A 19,645-nucleotide genomic window follows, 5' to 3' on the forward strand; every position below is an offset into this window, starting at 1 on the left:
ACACCATGCAAGAGATTCAAAGATCATCCCTCAAACGAACCCATGTCTGTCACATTTAAGATCTTGTATCAATCATTCCTGCCTCCCTGTCAATCTCTGCTGTCTGTCATTAATTTTTTTATTCCTAGCAGTTTTCAAGTAAGCTCATCTATGAGTCCCGCACTCTCTGTCACTAACTTTCATTCTGAAGTAGTTCCTTTGTGTGTCTGTGTGTTTTTTTGTCAAGCGTGGAATTTTCGTTAGCTGGTGGTAAAGCTTAACTGATTGACCGATCTTGATTCTTCGCTGCCTCAGAGTTTCAACAAGATGTGGGTCCATTTCTGGCTCTTTATAATCCCAACTCAAATGATCCTTGCTTGGCCTATAGTGGTGGGCCTAAGGGATGCAAAAGTTACAGCGACAGGAGGTTACGGTGGCGGAGACGTAGTATTTATGTTTCCTCCATAAACTTAAAATGCATGAGGGCAGGTGTAATCTCCAAGACACAACCATGAGTTCGGATTAACCCACATTCGTCCAACTCTCCCTGTCCCACCGGGTCTCGGTTAGATCGACCGGAGGGAGGTGTTAGCCCGTACGATTCCAATGTCCTCCAGTTGGTTGTGAGAGTATGGTCCTGAGTCGTGTGTGATGATAGCGATCATCGGGACCATCTCTCCCCTCCCCCCCCCCCCCCCCCCGTTATCTCGTCCATTTTGCAGTCGGGGATCGCTGAGTATACTCTGGTTACTACCTTCAGAGTACGGTTGTCCAGCGTCCCTTGTCATTTGGCTAGCTTAGCCAGTTGCGGGCTGTCTATTCAACGAGGCACCTCCCCCTTCAGGCCAGGCCAAGGCTGTGGCTTAGCTGCCCCTATCAGTGCCTTCCGTCTGCCTCCCTTTCTGGGTCGATGAGTTTGTTAATTAATGTTGATTATTGTTGATTGGCTTAGTGTGTGTACCTAGCACTGTTGTCCTATTCAATTGTATATCCAGGCACTCTTCCCCAAGCTGGCTAGACTTTTCTCTGCTTTCCATAATATTCTCTTCCTTATTCCTGTAAGTTGTTCCACCTTCGCATTTAACCTTTGTATCTCTAGTGATTTTACCATAGAAGTTTCTGTGTTAAGGCATGTCACTGCATCATTGATTCTGCGTCTTCTAACCCGGTGTACGTTGGCTTGCCGTCAAAATCTATTGGTCCCCGTGCCATTGGCAGCCTGCTTCATAACAACATTACCTAAAACACTATACATATTTATTTCATATTATAAAGAACACCTGAACGCGCGAGAAGTACAGATACAATTTGTATACGCACCTGCTGTCTTTTCCCGAATGTGGCTGCAGCCATTCCTTAAAATAAGTTAAATCAGTGTTCCAGTCTCTGGCTGCTGGGATACACATCCCGTCAATAAAATTATATAAAGCAGCATAATTCTTATAGCTACGTTCATCCTGTGTACGTTGTGAAGTCAGTGATGTTCCTGCGCTCTTGTGTGCTGGTCGTTGTTCTGCGATCTCAAGAGCCATCACGAGTCCCCACAGCTGTTGCTGTCGTTCCAGCTTTTCTTGAATTTTTAACCTAAACATTTAAAGGAAAAATGGAAAAATGTCCTGGTCGTCGCCAGGTGTTAGATGTTGTCCGTAGAAAGCTTTTCCTGCATGGGCCGAAAACGTGTGTTATTCAGGGGTTAGTCATTCTCATATTTTGCAACCTTCTCAAATCTATTTTCCTCCTGGTTACGCGCCTGATTCTGTTGGTCTTGAACCCGACCTTGACGTGCTTTTGCCTGGTTAATTAGCCAGTTTACAATACTCAACTATCTCAAATTCCTGAGGCTACTGCAAATATTGTGCCACTTGTAGTTACTTGTAAACTAAAACACAAAAGATCCATTCTGCATGGGGCAGAGTGGGTAAACTAATCTGAATATATCTGTCAATTCAAAACTTAAGATTTGTCATTTCCTATTAAAAATACATCTTTAGCTGTTTTTTAAAATTATTTTATCAAAATTACAAAGCCAGAGCTCAGAGTGTGGATAGGGGCAAACCCCTAATCCAGGTCCTCGCCTGTTCCAAAACCAATTCAACTGAATCCAAATTCATGGTTCCCGCAAGAGAGACATACCAAATCCAGGCATTGACAAGCACGGGTCAATTCCCTGCTGGCTTGAAAGGGGGTGGAGTAAAAGTTGGATTGCTGCCAAATTCCCGTTATCAAGTGTCTTAAAACGATGTGTTCCCTTGGAATATAGATTTGCTTTTAATCAGAGTTTGCGTTGAAAAAAAAACAGCTCCCACATTGTCTGAAATTTTAATTGCCAAGCTAATTTTAAACATTTATTTTAAAATATCAAACATAATAACTTATTGAATATATGACTGAACCAATTTCGTTCTGTGTCTTGGTTCTCGACCAGAGTTCTCTAGCAGACGTCATTTTGTCACCACCCTTCTTTTGTATAAACAAGAAACATGATCATGGACACATTTTATTTACCCATCTATCCTTTACACTTAATTCTGCCATCGCAGAATTGATACATCTGCGTTGTGTCAGGGAACTTTTAACCCTGAACTAATGAAACACAGATATGACATATGTATTTCAACTATCCGAACTTCCACAACACCATCAAACTAATATTTTCTGATTCTTACATACGTGAATTTGTACCCTGATTAAAATTCCTCGTGTATCACAATTACCCTGGAAATGTCAATGATTATCTTTGAAAAGAAAAATGTGTTAATTACACTCAAACTATGATCTTTAAATCACAATGTCAGACGACACATAAATATCACCACCCACAAAGGAAACCTAGCACTTCAGTGCTTTAACCAAAATAAGTTAGGTAAAAATCCTTATCGTTCCTATTCTAAAGATGCAAATTATAAACGGAAGGTTATTTCTCAGAAGATAAATCTTAGCAGAGGTATCTGAACACTCACAGACCAAACACGCACATTCTACGAGCTCGCAAATATCACAGTCAACTGTTAGCTCTGTCTCATGGCTACAGATTGTCAAAGAGACAGCAATTTCACAATCGCTTAATTAATATACTGAACAAAATCTTCCATTCTCCTTCATCAGAAAACGTTATCTGTGTTATTCCATTGAAGTCAATTTCCACTGATTGATTTTATAGGCATTAGCTATTCTGAGAGACGTATATTTTTTGTGCAGATGACCTGCTTGCTGAAATGGTTAAATTTTGTACAGAACTGAAGGAGGCGGAGAACTTGGAATGATGCAATTTGCGTCTGTTACGTGATCTCAATCATTATTTATTCTTTCCTTTAATGTTACCCAAATTTCTTTCTTGTTCTTTAAACTGAATCAAATTTTCAATGTTCACTATTTAACCAGTGTTTGAATGAGATGTTACTGGGTTTGTTTTTTGATCCAAGTGAATTGAATTACTGCTGAGTTTATCTGGACGTCTTGAAAAGCTTAATCTCAAACTGAAAACCGATCTCGCAAATTTGAAACGATCTGAAGTTATTCGAGACAAGAATCCATTGTTAGGTTTCAAACCTTAATCTTATATTTACCTTACTCTTTTTTTTTTGTTTTGGGAGGGGGATTAGTCATCCTCAGATATTTCTGAACAAAAAGCTGATTGAGCGTTTCAGTCTCTTTTTTCACTGTGCCGCAGTGTGTCTTATTAAAAGCCACCGGCTGCCATTGTTATTAATTGGGTTACAACGTTTCTAGGACATTGTACGTTCCCCTCCTCATTCCTCAATGACCACGAGGTCTGATCTTTTGGATTTTTACTTTATTTGATTTTTTTTTCCTTTGGACATGTCTACACTTTTAGTTAATTTAAAATGTCTATTCCCAGGAAGCCTGTTTCTTTCCCCTCTCTTTGAGTCATTCCAGGAATGCTGCATGATCTTTTGGGATAATTGAGTTAGATTTCCTGCAATGTTTACAGTTCGCTTTCTTTACCCTGCAGTCCTCAGCCGTAACAGCAACAGTTTCCGGTGATTCTTTTTCCAGTTTGCACAATCTGTAATGGGGCTATGTTTTCTCTCTTTATTCGTATGCTTAAAATGATTTGTTGTGAATTTTGGAGAGTGAGAGCTCAATTCCATTAAACTAGCCTGTTTTTCAAACGGTGTGAAGGCTTTATATCTGTCATTTTCATTATTAGCGTAACGCTGCCCGGGGGTGCACTTAATTTCTGTCATTTGTTCTTCTAACTGGTGAACTAAGATGACTTCTGCCTTATTTCTTTTTTCTTTTGCCGTATCTAGTTTTTGTTTATCCCATCAGCTTCTTTGTTCCACGTGATCCCACCCATCTCAGTTCATTGTTTTTTTTGTACCAGGAGTATTTTGCTCTTATCTGTATGCCAGACTCGTGGATCTCCGGGGACCGCAGAAAAGCGGCCTTGTACATCTCCTTTCGTTTCCATGATGTCTTAACCGTGACGTCTCTGTCACCCGCGTATCCGGTGTGACTAGGCGACTGTGCTCAGCGGCTTTTACCTTTTGTCCACTCCTGTAGGGTCGTGGTCCTGGCTTGGCAAGGTTTCGGCAAATTCCGCGACCGTGAACACTCAACAGTCTCTGCGTCTCGGATTCCCTTTTTTTTAAATTAAATATTTTATTGAAAATTTTTGGTCAACCAACACAGTACATTGTGCATTCTTTACACAATATTATAACAACACAAATAACAATGACCTATTTTATAAACAAAAAATGAATAATTAATAAATAACAAAAATGAAAACTAGCCCTAATTGGCAACTGCCTTGTCACAAGTAACACGCTCCAAAAATATAATTTAACAGTCCAATATATAATTATCTGTAGCAACGACCTGTACATACTATACAGTATATATTAACAACCCTGAGAGTCCTTCTGGTTCCTCCTCCTCCCCCCCTCTCCCCCCACCCCCCCCCCCCGATCCTGGGCTGCTGCTGTTGCCTTCTTTTTCCCATTCCGTCTATCTTTCTGCGAGGTATTCGACGAACGGTTGCCACCGCCTGGTGAACCCTTGAGCCGACCCCCTTAGAGCGAACTTAATCCGCTCTAGCTTTATAAACCCCGCCATGTCATTTATCCAGGTCTCCACCCCCGGGGGCTTGGCTTCTTTCCACATTAGCAATATCCTGCGCCGGGCTACTAGGGACGCAAAGGCCAAAACATCGGCCTCTCTCGCCTCCTGCACTCTCGGCTCTTGTGCAACCCCAAATATAGCCAACCCCCAGCTTGCTTCGACCCGGACTCCTACTAATTTTGAAAGCACCTTTGTCACCCCCACCCAAAACCCCTGTAGTGCCGGGCATGACCAAAACATATGGGTATGATTCGCTGGGCTTCTCGAGCACCTCGCACACCTATCCTCCACCCCAAAAAATTTACTGAGCCGTGCTCCAGTCATATGTGCCCTGTGTAATACCTTAAACTGAATCAGGCTTAGCCTGGCACACGAGGACGACGAGTTTACCCTGCTTAGGGCATCTGCCCACAGCCCCTCCTCGATCTCCTCTCCCAGCTCATCTTCCCATTTCCCTTTTAGTTCATCTACCATAGACTCCCCTTCGTCCCCCATTCCCTATATATATCTGACACCTTACCATCCCCCACCCATGTCTTTGAGATCACTCTTTCCTGCACCTCTTGTGTCGGGAGCTGCGGGAATTCCCTCACCTGTTGCCTCGCAAAAGCTCTCAGTTGCATATACCTGAATGCATTCCGTTGGGGCAACCCATATTTCTCGGTCAGCGCTCCCAGACTCGCGAACTTCCCATCCACAAACAGATCTTTCAGTTGCGTTATTCCTGCTCTTTGCCACATTCCATATCCCCCATCCATTCCCCCCGGGGCAAACCTATGATTGTTTCTGATCGGGGACCCCCCCCCCCAAGGCTCCAGTCTTTCCCCTATGTCGTCTCCACTGTCCCCAAATCTTCAGTGTAGCCACCACCACCGGGCTTGTGGTGTAGTTCCTCGGTGAGAACGGCAATGGGGCTGTCACCATAGCCAGTAGGCTAGTCCCCCTACAGGACACCCTCTCTAATCTCTTCCACGCCGCTCCCTCCTCCTCTCCCATCCACTTACTCACCATTGAAATATTAGCGGCCCAATAATACTCACTTAGGCTCGGTAGTGCCAGCCCGCCCCCCCCCCCCCCTATCCCTGCTGCGCTGTAAGAATCCCTTCCTCACTCTCGGGGTCTTCCCGGCCCACACAAAACCCATGATGCTCTTTTCAATCCTTTTTAAAAAAGCCTTCGTGATCACCACAGGGAGGCACTGAAACACAAAGAGGAATCTCGGGAGGACCACCATCTTAACCGCCTGCACCCTCCCTGCCAGTGACAGTGATACCATATCCCATCTCTTGAAATCCTCCTCCATCGGTTCCACCAACCGCGTTAAATTTAACCTATGCAATGTGCCCCAATTCTTAGCTATCTGGATCCCCAGGTAACGAAAGTCCCTTGTTACCTTCCTCAACGGTAGGTCCTCTATTTCTCTACTCTGCTCCCCTGGATGCACCACAAACAACTCACTTTTCCCCATGTTCAATTTATACCCTGAAAAATCCCAAACTCCCCAAGTATCCGCATTATTTCTGGCATCCCCTCCGCCGGGTCCGCCACGTATAGTAGCAAATCGTCCGCATACAAAGATACCCGGTGTTCTTCTCCTCCCCTAAGTACTCCCCTCCACTCCTTGGAACCCCTCAACGCTATCGCCAGGGGCTCAATCGCCAGTGCAAACAATAATGGGGACAGAGGGCATCCCTGCCTTGTCCCTCTATGGAGCCGAAAATATGCAGATCCCCGTCCATTCGTGATCACGCTCGCCACTGGGGCCCTATACAACAGCTGCACCCATCTAACATACCCCTCTCCAAAACCAAATCTCCTCAACACCTCCCACAAATAATCCCACTCCACTCTATCAAATGCTTTCTCGGCATATAGGTCTATAGGACCCGCATTGTAGCGGGTCCTTTTCCTTCTTTAAGAGAAGCGATATCGTTGCTTCAGACATAGTCGGGGGCAGTTGTCCCCTTTCCTTTGCCTCATTAAAGGTCCTCGTCAGTACCGGGGCGAGCAAGTCCTCATATTTTCTATAGAATTCGACTGGGAATCCATCCGGTTCCGGGGCCTTTCCCGCCTGCATGCTCCTAATTCCTTTCACCACTTCTTCTACCTCGATCTGTGCTCCCAGTCCCACCCTTTCCTACTCTTCCACCTTGGGAAATTCCAGCCGATCCAAGAAGCCCATCATTCTCTCGCTCCCATCCGGGGGTTGAGCTTCATACAATTTTTTATAAAATGTCTTGAACACACCATTCACGCTCCCCGCTCCATCTCTCCTTCCTCATCCCTCACTCCCCCTATTTCCCTCGCTGCTCCCCTTTTCCTCAATTGGTGTGCCAGCAACCTGCTCGCCTTCTCCCCATATTCGTACTGTACACCCTGTGCCTTCCTCCATTGTGCCTCTGCAGTGCCCGTAGTCAGCAAGTCAAATTCTACATGTAGCCTTTGCCTTTCCCTGTACAGTCCCTCTTCCGGAGCTTCCGCATATTGTCTGTCCACCCTCAAAAGTTCTTGCAGCAACCGATCCCGTTCCTTACTCTCCTGCTTCCCTTTATGTGCCCTTATTGATATCAGCTCCCCTCTAACCACCGCCTTCAACGCCTCCCAGACCACTCCCACCTGGACCTCCCCATTATCATTGAGTTCCAAGTACTTTTCAATGCACCCCCTCACCCTTAGACACCCCCCCCCCTCATCTGCCATTAGTCCCATGTCCATTCTCCAGGGTGGGCGCCCTCCTGTTTCCTCCCCTATCTCCAAGTCCACCCAGTGTGGAGCGTGATCCGAAATGGCTATAGCCGTATACTCCGTTCCCCTCACCTTCGGGATCAATGCCCTACCCAGCACAAAAAAGTCTATTCGCGAGTAGATTTTATGGACATAGGAGAAAAACGAGAACTCCTTACTCCTAGGTCTGCTGAATCTCCACGGGTCGACACCTCCCATCTGCTCCATAAAATCTTTATGTACCTTGGCTGCTGCCGGCCTCCTTCCAGTCCTGGACTTCGACCTATCCAGCCTGGTTCCAACACCGTATTAAAATCTCCCCCCCATTATCAGCTTTCCCATCTCTAGGTCCGGAATGCGTCCTAGCATCCGCCTCATAAAATTGGCATCATCCCAGTTCGGGGCATATACGTTTACCAAAACCACCGTCTCCCCCTGTAGTTTGCCACTCACCATCACGTATCTGCCCCCGTTATCCGCCACTGTAGTCTTTGCCTCGAACATTACCCGCTTCCCCACTAATATAGCCACCCCCCTGTTTTTCGAATCTAGCCCCGAATGGAACACCTGCCCCACCCATCCTTTGCGTAGCCTAACCTGGTCTATCAGTTTCAGGTGCATTTCCTGTAACATAACCACATCTGCCTTAAGTTTCTTAAGGTGTGCGAGTACCCGTGCCCTCTTTATCGGCCCGTTCAGCCCTCTCACGTTCCACGTGATCAGCCGAGTTGAGGGGCTTCCTACCCCCCCCCCTTGTCGATTAGCCATCACCTTTTTCCAGCTCCTCAACCGGTTCCCACGCAGCTGTATCTCCCCAGGCGGTGCCCCCCCCCCGCCCATCCTCTCCCATACCAGCTCCCCCCTCTCCCCAGCAGCAGCAACCCAGTAATTCCCCCCTCCCACCCCCCCCCCCCCCGCTAGATCCCCCGCTAGCGTAATTACTCCCCCCATGTTGCTCCCAGAAGTCAGCAAACTCTGGCCGACCTCGGCTTCCCCCCGTGACCTCGGCTCGCACCGTGCGACGCCCCCTCCTTCCTGCTTCTCTATTCCCGCCATGATTATCATAGGGCGGGAACCAAGCCCGCGCTTCTCCCTTGGCCCCGCCCCCAATGGCCAACGCCCCATCTCCTCCACCTCCCCTCCTCCCCCCATCACCACCTGTGGGAGAGAGAAAAGTTACCACATCGCAGGATTAGTACATAAAACCCCTCTTTGCCCCCCACATTCGCCCCACCACTTTGTTCGAACGTTCTTTTTAATAACCCACTCATTCCAGTTTTTCTTCCACAATAAAAGTCGACGCTTCATCCGCCGTCTCAAAGTAGTGGTGCCTCCCTCGATATGTGACCCACAGTCTTGCCGGTTGCAGCATTCCAAATGTTATCTTCTTTTTATGAAGCACCGCCTTGGCCCTATTAAAGCTCGCCCTCCTTCTCGCCACCTCCGCACTCCAGTCTTGATAAACGCGGATCACCGCGTTCTCCCATTTACTGCTCCGAGTTTTCTTCGCCCATCTAAGGACCATTTCTCTATCCTTGAAACGGAGGAATCTCACCACTATGGCTCTGGGAATTTCTCCTGCTCTCGGTCCTCGCACCATCACTCGGTATGCTCCCTCCACCTCCAACGGACCCGCCGGGGCCTCCGCTCCCAGTAACGAGTGCAGCATCGTGCTCACATATGCCCCGACGTCCGCTCCCTCCACACCTTCAGGAAGACCAAGAATCCTCAGGTTGTTCCTCCTTGCGTTGTTTTCCAGTGCCTCCAACCTTTCCACACATCGTTTCTGATGTGCCTCCTGCGTCTCCGTCTTCACCACCAGGCCCTGTATGTCCTCCTCATTCTCGGCTGCCTTTGCTTTCACGACCCGAAGCTCCCGCTCCTGGGTCTTTTGTTCCTCCTTTAGCCCTTCGATCGCCTGTAGTATCGGGGCCAACAGCTCTTTCTTCATTTCCTTTTTGATCTTTTCCACACAGCATTTCAAGAACTCTTGTTGTTCAGGGCCCCATGTTAAACTGCCACCTTACGACGCCATCTTGGTTTTTGCTTGCCTTCCTTGCCGCTGTTCTGAAGGATCCACTGCAATCCGGCCACTCTCTCCTCCTTTTTCCATCCGTATCCAGGGGGGATTCCCTTCTGGTTTACCGCACAGTGTTTTTAGCAGTCAAAATTGCCCTTGGGGCTCCTATCAAGAGCCCAAAAGTCCGTTTCACCGGGAGCTGCCGAAACGTGCGACTCAGCTGGTCATCGCCGCACCCGGAAGTCCGCGTCTCGGATTCCCAACCAAGTCTAGCCATCACATTAAGGCTCCATTGTCCCCTTAACTCAGGCTCAGCATGGGTGCTGCAGCAGCCGATTAGTACTAACGTAAATGGTATACCGGACCAACAGAACAAAACACCAAAAAAAGAAATTTAAACGAGCCTTTTATTCACGTGGTCTTGATGCAAGTTTCATTGGATGTTGCTTCGCCATCCGTCTGTCTCGCCGTGTGACTCTAATTTCTGGCGGACAAAGGGTTGACTCCTCGCCTTGTCCAGCGGCTCCAGCGGCGTTCGGATCAGCAACCTTCCGCCGGACGACGGCAAATGTTAGAGGTGGAAATATTCACACGAAGGCCTGAGTATAAATTTAAAAAGCAGTTTATTATATTAGAATTCTGGGGGGAAAGTCCTGATACTCCGCAGCCTATTGACAGCACCTTTTCTCACTTGAGCTAAGGCTCACGCGGGTTAATATACAGATTCAAGGGACGGAATTAGTTGTATTCTCATTTACATACAATCAATCAACTATATTCGTGTCACACTTCATTACTAACACACTTCATTCAAAACTAACATAATGACATCCTGTCTGCAACTGGGGTCCGTGATCTTAACAAGGACACAGAGCATTTCTTGTTCTGGGAAGCTGTTATCAGCGGCTGTTGAAATACTCCCTAGGTTCTCACGAGGTAGTTTACACAGTTTGTGACTTATTTCTAAAGTAAAGTGGCTAGTTAAGCCATTTTGTGTCTTTAGTATTGCTAAAATAGTTAACAGCCATTTGTGTCCCTTCATATTTTAACAAGCATTGTGTATACACTATCTATTTCCAAAAACTGCCTCTTCTAAATAGGCATCTGAGGCAATGAGTTCCTTTTGTCTCATCAGGACTATTCGAAAGTAACATAGGAGCACAAATGTAGTTACAGGGCCACCTGTAATTTATATCATAGTCCAGTATCCCAAACTGCCCTCCAACAACACCTTTTGTTCCCTCTGGGGACTGCCATTAGCAGTCTTTCCCTTTGGTGCCTGTGGGTATTAGCACACCGTTTCCTTGGTTTTCTGTGGCTATGACTCATTTTTCATTCTCATCCACAGTATAAATATTTCCCGCTTTGACAAAGGGTCATCTCCACTCGCACCGTTTGCTCTTTTCTCTCCATACAGATGCTGCCAGACCTGCTGAGATTTTCAGCGTTTTCTCTTTGGTTTCAGATTCCAGCACCCGCAGTAATTTGCTTTTCTGTAGGAGAATCCGAAGTGCAGTCTGAGACTGTAAGTGGTTCTCTGTAAATCAGGTGACTCGTGTGCTTAACCATTTCATTCCTTGGCTCACCGGAGTAGATTCCGAGTTACTCACCGGAGTAGATTCTGAACTTCATTTTGTACGGTAAGAGTTTTGTTTTGTGTTTTTCTTCTTCTCCTCACACTTGCCAGAGAGTAGCAAGCTAGGCTCAGTCTCCTCGGAAAGCAGGAAAGTGATTTGCTGTTGACTGGTGAGTAGTATTTCCTTTCAAGTTTCTCTTTTTCTCTTGTCATTGTATTTGTTGCTGTAAGTTAGATTAATGGTTAAGACATGGCAGGAGATCCCAGAGCCATTTCATGCTCCTTTTGTGCGATGTGGTAGTCCAGGGACGTCTCCACTGACCCTGGCTCCTCCACGTGCAAGACGTGTGTCCAGCTGAGGCTCCTGTTCGACCGCTTGACGGCTCTGGAGCTGCGGCTGCACTCACTTTGGAGCATCCGCGATGCTGAGGAACTCGTAGATGGCACGTTTAGTGAGTTGTTCACATCACAGATAAAGAGTATTAAGTAAGATAGGAAATGGGTGACCATCAGACAGAGGAAGAGGAGGAAGTTTCAGCGTGAGCGGAGTGCGGGTTCTGCTGCTGGGTGAGTATTGAAGTTTAAAATAACTTACCTTGCAGGGGCAATCACTTGGAGTTTCAGCGGGAGCGGAGTGCGGGGGCTGCTGCTGGGTGAGTATTGAAGTTTAAATTAACTTACCTTACAGGAGCATCTCTTGGAGTTTCAGTGGGAGCGGAGTGCGGGGGCTGCTGCTGGGTGAGTATTTAAGTAAACCCTTACCTGGTCCCGTTTCCGTTCCTCTTTGCTGCTGCTGTATTTTTTCTTAAAAATTTTATATTTTTTAATGCGGGAACAGGGAGTTCGACCAATGGACTTCTGGGAAGTCCCTCACCAATACATTTTGGTGGAGAGGAAACCCGAAACACTACACGTGTAGTGTCTCCCACCCACCCTCCTCCTCTAACCTAACAATAAAACCCATTGGTGTGAGGTAAGTACCATATTGTATGATTATTATTATTTTTATTTTTTTTAAAATAGTTGTTAGCCAGATCTTGGTTGAAAGTTAGAGGGATGGCAGGGAAGGGAGTGCAATGTTCCTCCTGCAGAATGTTTGAGGTGAGGGATGCCGTTAGTGTCCCTGTTGATTTTACCTGCAGGAAGTGCTGCCATCTCCAGCTCCTCCAAGATCGAGTTAGGGAACTGGAGCTGGAGTTGGAAGAACTTCGGATCATTCGGGAGGCAGAGGGGGTCATATATAGCAGCTTCAGGGAATTAGTTACACCAAAGATTGGAGATAGATGGGTAACTGTAAGAGGGACTGGGAAGAAGCAGTCAGTGCAGGGATCCCCTGTGGTCATTCCCCTGAGAAACAAGTATACCGCTTTGGATACTTGTGGGGGGGGGGGGGACTTACCAGGGGTAAGCCATGGGGTACGGGCCTCTGGCACGGAGTCTGTCCCTGTTGCTCAGAAGGGAAGGGGGGAGAGGAGCAGAGCATTAGTAATTGGGGACTCGATAGTCAGGGGACAGATAGGAGATTTTGTGGAAGCGTGAGACACTCACGTTTTGTATGTTGCCTCCCAGGTGCAAGGGTACGTGATGTCTCGGATCGTGTTTTCCGGGTCCTTACGGGGGAGGGGGAGCAGCCCCAAGTCGTGGTCCACATTGGCACGAACGACATAGGTAGGAAAGGGGACAAGGATGTCAGGCAGGCTTTCAGGAAGCTAGGATGGAAGCTCAGAACTAGAACAAACAGAGTTATTATCTCTGGGTTGTTGCCTGTGCCACGTGATAATGAAATGAGGAATAGGGAGAGAGAGCAATTAAACACGTAGCTACAGGGATGGTGCAGGCGGGAGGGATTCAGATTTCTGGATAACTGGGGCTCTTTCTGGGGAAGGTGGGACCTCTACAGACAGGATGGTCTACATCTGTACCTGAGGGGCACAAATATCCTGGGGAGGAGATTTGTTAGTGCTCTCGGGGAGGGGGGGGTTAAACTAATGCAGCAGGGGCATGGGAACCTGGATTGCAGTTTTAGGGTACGGGAGAATGAGATTATAGAGGCCAAGAGCCCAGATTTGACGTCGCAGGAGGGGGCCAGTGTTCAGGTAGGTGGTTTGAAGTGAGTCTACTTCAATGCCAGGAGTATACGAAATAAGGTTGGGGAACTGGCAGCATGGGTTGGTACCTGGGACTTCGATGTTGTGGCCATTTCGGAGCCATGGATAGAGCAGGGACAGGAATGGATGCTGCAGGTTCCGGGGTTTAGGTTTTTAGTAAGCTCAGAGAAGGAGGCAAAAGAGGGGGAGGTGTGGCGCTGCTAGTCAAGAGCGGTATTACAGTGGCGGAGAGGATGCTCGATGGCGACTCATCTTCCCAGGTAGTATGGGCTGAGGTTAGAAACAGGAAAGAAGAGGTCACCCTGTTGGGAGTTTTCTATAGGCCTCCAAATAGTTCTAGGGATGTAGAGGAAAGGATGGCGAAGATGATCCTGGATAAGAGCGAAAGTAACAGGGTAGTTATTATGGGAGACTTTAACTTTCCAAATATTGACTGGAAAAGATATAGTTCGAGTACAATAGATCGGTCGTTTTTTGTACAGTGTGTGCAGGAGTGTTTCCTGACACAATATGTTGACAGGCCAACAAGAGGCGAGGCCACGTTGGATTTGGTTTTGGGTGATGAACCTGGCCAGGTGTTGGATTTGGAGGTAGGAGAGCACTTTGGGGACAGTGACCACAATTCGGTGACGTTTACGCTAGTGATGGGAAGTGATAAGTATACACCGCAGGGCAAGAGTTATAGCTGGGGGAAGGGCAATTATGATGCCATTAGACGTCACTTGGGGGGGGGGGGGCGGGGGTGCATATGTGGGAGAAGTAGGCTGCAAGTGTTGGGCACACTGGATAAGTGGAGCTTGTTCAAGGATCAGCTACTGCGTGTTCTTGATAAGTCCGTACCGGTCAGGCAGGGAGGAAGGCTTAGAGCGAGGGATCCGTGGTTTACCAAAGAAGTGGAATCTCTTGTTAAGAGGAAGAAGGAGGCCCATGTGAAGATGAGGTGTGAAGTTTCAGTTGGGGCGATGGATAGTTACAAGGTAGCGAGGAAGGATCTAAAGAGAGAGCTAAGGCGAGCAAGGAGGGGACATGAGAAGTATTTGGCAGGTAGGATCAAGGAAAACCCAAAAGCTTTCTATAGGTATGTCAGGAATAAGCGAATGACTAGGGTAAGAGTAGGACCAGTCAAGGACAGGGATGGGAAGTTGTGTGTGGAGTCTGAAGAGATAGGCGAGATATTAAATGAATATTTTTCGTCAGTATTCACTCAGGAAAAAGATAATATTGTGGAGGAGAATGCTGAGACCCAGGCTATTAGAATAGATGGCATTGAGGTACGTAGGGAAGAGGTGTTGGGAATTCTGGACAGGCTGAAAATAGATAAGTCCCCGGGGCCTGATGGGATTTATCCTAGGATTCTCTGGGAGGACAGGGAAGAGATTGTTTCACCTTTGGCTTTGATTTTTATGTCATCATTGGCTACAGGAATAGTGCCAGAGAACTGGAGGATAGCAAATGTGGTCCCTTTGTTCAAAAAGGGGAGCAGAGGCAACCCCGGCAACTATAGAGCGGTGAGCCTCACGTCTGTTGTGGGTAAAGTCTTGGAGGGGATTATAAGAGACAAGATTTCTAATCACCTAGATAGGAATAATATGATCAGGGATAGTCAGCATGACTTTGTAAAGGGTAGGTCATGCCTCACAAACCTTATCGAGTTCTTTGAGAAGGTGACTGAACAGGTAGACGAGGGTAGAGCAGAAAATTTGTAGACAACACTAAAGTCGGTGGTGTTGTCGACAGTGAGGAAGGATGTAGCAGGATACAGAGGGACAGAGATAAGCTGCAGAGCTGGGTTGAGAGGTGGCAAATGGAGTTTAATGTTGAGAAGTGTGAGGTGATTCACTTTGGAAGGAATAACAGGAATGCGGAATATTTGGCTAATGGTAAAGTTCTTGGAAGTGTGGATGAGCAGAGGGATCTAGGTGTCCATGTACATAGATCCCTGAAAGTTGCCACCCAGGTTGATAGGGTTGTCAAGAAAGCCTATGGAGAGTTGGCCTTTATTGGTAGAGGGATTGAGTTCCGGAGTCAGGAGGTCATGGTGCAGCTGTACAAAACTCTGGTACGGCCGCATTTGGAGTATTGCGTACAGTTCTGGTCACCGCATTATAGGAAGGACGTGGAGGCTTTGGAGCGGGTGCAGAGGAGATTTACCAGGATGTTGCCTGGTATGGAGGGAAAATCCTATGAGGAAAGGCTGATGGACTTGAGGTTGTTTTCGTTGGAGAGAAGATGGTTAAGAGGAGACTTAATAGAGGCATACAAAATGATTAGGGGGTTAGATAGGGTGGACAGTGAGAGCCTTCTCCCGCGGATGGAAATGGCTGGCACGAGGGGACATAGCTTTAAACTAAGGGGTAATAGATATAGGACAGAGGTGGGGCAGTGGTGGGGCAGTGGAATGCCCTACCTGCAACAGTAGTGAACTCGCCAACATTGAGGGCATTTAAAATTTGATTGGATAAGCATATGTATGATAATGGCATAGTGTAGGTGAGATGGCTTTTGTTTCGGTGCAACATCGTGGGCCGAAGGGCCTGTACTGCGCTGTATCGTTCTATGTTCTATGTTCTATGAAGGCAGTCCTTGCGGTCATCTCCCTCCCAAATACGTAAACCTTTTTGGATATTGTTGAATGAGGTGGTTCACCGGGGGAAAGCAGCAGTAGCCAGGTCCATGGCACGCAGGTGGCTCTGCAATGCAGGAGGGCAGGAAAAAGAGTGGCAGAGCTATAGGAGCTATAGTGATAGGGGATTCGATTTTAAGGAGAGTAGAAAGGCGTTTCTGCGGACGCAAACGAAATTCCAGGAAGATATGATGCATCCCGGGTGCAAGGGATCTGGATGTCGCAGTGCAGCCGTCGGACATTAGAAAGGGGGAGTGTGAACAGTCAGCTGTCATGGTGAATATAAGCACCAGCTATATTGTTAAAAAACGGGATGAGGCCCTGCATTCTGAACTTAGGGACGTAGGAGATAAACTAAAAAGTTAGGACATCGAAGTTAGTAATCTCGGTATTACTCCCAGTGCGACGTGCTAACTAAGTAGGAATGACAGGATAGACAGGATGAATACGTGTTTTTTGAGATGGTGCATGAGGGAGGGATTCAATTTTTAGGGACATTGGAACCGGTTCTGGGAGAGGTGGGGCCATTACAAATCGGATGGTTACACTGAGCAGGGCTGGAACCAATGTCCTCGAGGGCTTGTTTGCTAGCACTGTTTACACGGGTTAAAACTAATGTGGCAGAGGGGTGGGAAGTAATGCATGAAGACAGAGGGTAGTAAAGAGGGGATAGGAACAAAAGCAGATTGAACTGCCTCGTATGGCAGGGTGTCGGAACCGGAGCAGTAAGTCAACGGGATAAATGACTGAGGGAGAGCAACAGACTAAGCCCAGCAAGATTAAGAGGTAGGGCAGGCAGGCATTGATTGTTCAATGCAGCGGGACTGGTGGGCTGAAGTTCATTCATTTTAATGCGAGGCGTATTTCAGGGAAGCCGGATAACTTTCGAGCTGGGATGAGTACGTGTAATCATGATGTTTTAGCTATTACAGAAACTTGGTTGAAAGAAGGGCAGGATCCCCCTGGAGGGGGAGGGGTGCATTGTTAGTCAAGGACAGTATTACGGTGGCAGAAAGGACGTTTGATGAGGACTCGTCTACTGAGGTAGTATGGGCTGAAGTTAGAAACAGGAAAGGAGAGGTCACCCTGTTAGGGGTTTTCTATAGGCCCATGGAAAGTTGCAGAGATGTAGAGGAAAGGATTGCAAAGATGATTCTGGATAGCAGCGAAAGCAACAGGGTAGTTGTTGTGGGGGACTTTAACTTTCCAAATATTGACTGGAAACGCTATAGTTCGAGTCCTTTAGATGGGTCCGTTTTTGACCAATGTGTGCAGGAGTGTTTCCTGACACTGTATGTAGATAGGCCAACGAGAGGCGAGGCCGTATTGGATTTGGTACTGGGTAATGAACCAGGAAAGGTGTTAGATTTGGAGGTAGGTGAGCACTTTGGTGATAGTGACCACAATTCGATTACGTTTACCTTAGTGATGGAAAGGGATAGGTATATATCGCAGGGCAAGAGTTATATCTGGGGGAAAGGCAATTGTGATGCGATGAGGCAAGACTTAGGATGCATCGGATGGAGAGGAGAACTGCAGAGGATGGGCACAATGAAAATGTGGAGCTTGTTCAATGAACAGCTACTGCGTGTACCTGTGAGGCAGGGTGGAAGTGGTCGAACAAGGGAACCGTGGTTTACTAAGGCAGTCGAAACCATTGTCAAGAGGAAGAAGGAGACTTATGTAACAGCCTCCCCGAACAGACGCGGAATGTGGCGACTAGGGGCTTTTCACAGTAACTTCATTGAAGCCTACTTTTGACAATAAGCGATTTTCATTTTCATATAAACATGATACATGAAGGTTCAGTTAGGGCGCTCGTGAGTTACAAATTAGCTAGGAAGGACCTAAAGAGAGAGCTAAGAAGAGTCAGGAGGGGACATGAGAAGTATTTGGCAGGTAGGGTCAAGGACAACCCTAAAGGTTTCCATAGATATGTCAGGAATAAACGAATGACTAGGGTAAGAGTAGGGCCAGTCACGGACAGTAGTGGGAAATTGTGCTTGGAGTTCGAGGAGATAGGAGAGGTGCTAAATGAATATTTTTCGTCATTATTCACACAGGAAAAAGACAATGTTGTCGAGGAGAATATTGAGATTCAGGCTACTAGATTAGAAGGGCTTGAGGTTCGTAAGGAGGAAGTGTTCACAATTCTGGAAAGTGTGAAAATAGGTAAGTCCCCTGGGCCAGATAGGATTTATCCTTGGATTCTCTGGGAAGCTAGGGAAGAGATTGCTGAGCCTTTGGCTTTGATCTTTAGCTCATCTTTGTCTACAGGAATAGTGCCAGAAGACTGGAGGATAGCAAATGTTGTCCCCTTGTTCAAGAAGGGTAGTAGAGACAACCCCGGTATATATGGACCAGTGAGCCTTACTTCTGTTGTGGGCAAAATCTTGGAAATGTTTATAAGAGATGGGGTGTATAATCATCTGGAAAGGAATAATTTCATTAGACAAAGTCAACATGGTTTTGTGAAGGGTAGGTCGTGCCTCACAAACCTTATTGAGTTCTTTGAGAAGGTGACCAAATAGGTGGACGAGGGTAAAGCAGTTGATGTGGTGTATATGGATTTCAGTAAAGCGATTGAAAAGGTTCCCCGCGGTAGGCTACTGAAGAAAATACGGAAGCATGGGATTCAGGGAGATTTAGCAGTTTGGATCAGAAATTGGCTAGCTGGAAGAAGACAAAGGGTGGTGGTTGATGGGAAGTGTTCAGACTGGAGTCCAGTTACTAGTGGTGTACCACAAAGATCTGTTTTGGGGCCACTGCTGTTTGTCATTTTTATAAATGACCTGGAGGAGGGCGTAGAAGGATGGGTGAGTAAATTTGCAGATGACATTAAAGTCGGTGGAGTTGTGGACAGTGCGGAAGGATGTTACAAATTACAGAGGGACATAGATAAGCTGCAGCGCTGGGCTGAGAGGTGGCAAATTGAGTTTAATGCAGAAAAATATAAGGTGATTCATTTTGGAAGGAATAACAGGAAGACAGAATACTGGGCTAATGGTAAGATTCTTGGCAGTATGGATGAGCATATAGCTGGGGACGGACCATTTGATCTGTGAAGAGAGGCTGTATAGAACAAAGAACAATGCTCAATACAGCACAGGATCAGGCCCTTCGGCCCTCCAGCTCTCAATACTAAACGAAAACATCCTGTAGCAAACAGCCTAAAAAGTAATTAAAGCAGACAGACAGCCAAGCTCCACCCACACTGGCATCACTGATAAACACCCATTTCATAAAGGTACATCCACCAAATAATTTTTAAAATACCCATTTCTAAAAAGGTACTGTCAAATGACACTCCCCCAAGAACAAAAATAGACCATCAACTTCACGGTGGTTTAATTTTTCACCTTTTCACATTTCTTTAAGAAATATGGACAAAGAATATACGGTTTTTTTAACAAACAAAACACGTAACCATTTAATAATAACATAGTCCATTTTGTTCTTCTTCCTCCAACGAACCTGCTTCTGTTCATCAGATGCGTGACAAAGCATCGGCTATCACGTTTTCTCTT

Source organism: Scyliorhinus torazame, chromosome 26, assembly GCF_047496885.1.
Source record: "Scyliorhinus torazame isolate Kashiwa2021f chromosome 26, sScyTor2.1, whole genome shotgun sequence".
Classification (NCBI taxonomy): Eukaryota; Metazoa; Chordata; class Chondrichthyes; order Carcharhiniformes; family Scyliorhinidae; genus Scyliorhinus; species Scyliorhinus torazame.